Source organism: Lissotriton vulgaris, chromosome 5 (genome assembly GCF_964263255.1).
Source record: "Lissotriton vulgaris chromosome 5, aLisVul1.2, whole genome shotgun sequence".
Lineage (NCBI taxonomy): Eukaryota > Metazoa > Chordata > Amphibia > Caudata > Salamandridae > Lissotriton > Lissotriton vulgaris.
The window spans coordinates 1,677,878,760-1,677,880,039 of NC_141693.1; the positions used below are offsets into that span (position 1 = coordinate 1,677,878,760).

General features: G+C 68.2%; 1 non-coding gene across 1 annotated transcript; it reads left to right on the forward strand.

Annotated features, from left to right (window-relative positions):
• The first annotated feature begins 804 nt into the window (after positions 1 to 804).
• On the forward strand, positions 805 to 958 carry LOC147716944 (5.8S ribosomal RNA). Its single transcript, XR_015296188.1, has one exon. It is a non-coding gene; the product is annotated as a 5.8S ribosomal RNA (ribosomal RNA).
• Positions 959 to 1,280: the final 322 nt, after the last annotated feature.

The following is a 1,280-nucleotide window of genomic DNA, read 5'->3' on the forward strand; positions in this document are numbered from 1 at the left end:
GGACCGGGACTTCGGCGGGCCTCTTCCCCCCCGGGGAGGGCCCGACCGATGCGTGAGGGACCGGGCGTGGGGGCGTTCCGCTTCCCTTGTCCCTCTCCGAGACAGAACCCAAGTTCACCTGGCACAGACCCCCCACTGGGGGGGTAACCGAATGGCAGTTCATCCCCGGGCTGGTACCACCCCTCCCTCGAAAGCCCCTGGCGCTGGCTGGGCCCTCCCACGCCCGAGCCCGGGCCCGTGGCCCGACGGGGTCGGGCGACCGAGGAGCGGCCCTTCTTGCCCGGCAGGGCGGCCTGGAAAAGAAGGGGCTGAGGGCCTGCGAGGGGACCCTGGCTCCTCTCGGTGGGTGGCGTGCGGGATGGGGAGCCACCTGGCTCTTCCCTTCCGGCGCCTCCGACCCGGGCAAAGGGTGGGGTAGGCGGCGACGGACAGCTGACGTGCAGGTGGAGCGACCCTCCCTCTTTGTCAGTTACCCGGTTCGGCCTGGTCCCGTGCGGCCGGTCTGAGGGGTTTTAAGACTCGAGCGGTCCCTCGCGATTATCCCAGGAGGGACCGGCAGCTGCGGGGCTGCCAGCTCCCGTCGCACCGGGAGCCCCCTTCCTTGCCCGTGGGTGGGTGGGGTGAACTCCCGGGCCGAGCACCTGGCAATGTTTTTTTCTCCCAACGGTGCAGTTTGACTCCCATAGGGGAAGCCTTGAACGGGGCGCCCGGGCCGTCTCGCCGCGCGGGCGGCGGACGGGCGTGTCGCCTTCCTCCCGCCTCTTCTGCTCCCACAGGTGGGCGAACGTTTTTGAAAGGTTGCCTGTGACTTGGCGGTGGATCACTCGGCTCGCGAGTCAATGAAGAATGCAGCTAGCTGCGAGAATTAGTGTGAATTGCAGGACACATTGATCATCGACACTTCGAACGTACCTTGCGGCCCCGGGTTCCTCCCAGAGCTATGCCTGTCTGAGGGTCGCTCGATCATCAATCGCCCCGGGGCTTTCCCGGGACACGGCTGGGGCCGTTGCAGGGTCAGCTTTGCTTCCCCTTCGAGCCCCCACAAGGTCAGACCCCGCGATCGCCCATGGAAGGGTCCCTTGCCGGGTCCTGCCACAGAGGTACGCTGCTGGTGTGCCTGGCCCCCGAGAAAGGGGCCCGGCGACCAGTCCACCCCAGGACCCATCCCAGGGCGCCTGGCTGCATGCCGCGCATGGCTGTCTTTGGTGTCCCACCGGCTGCCCGCGCGCACGTGCCTCGGGCGCCCACCTCTGCGGCCGGCTTCCCGGGGATGGTGAAAT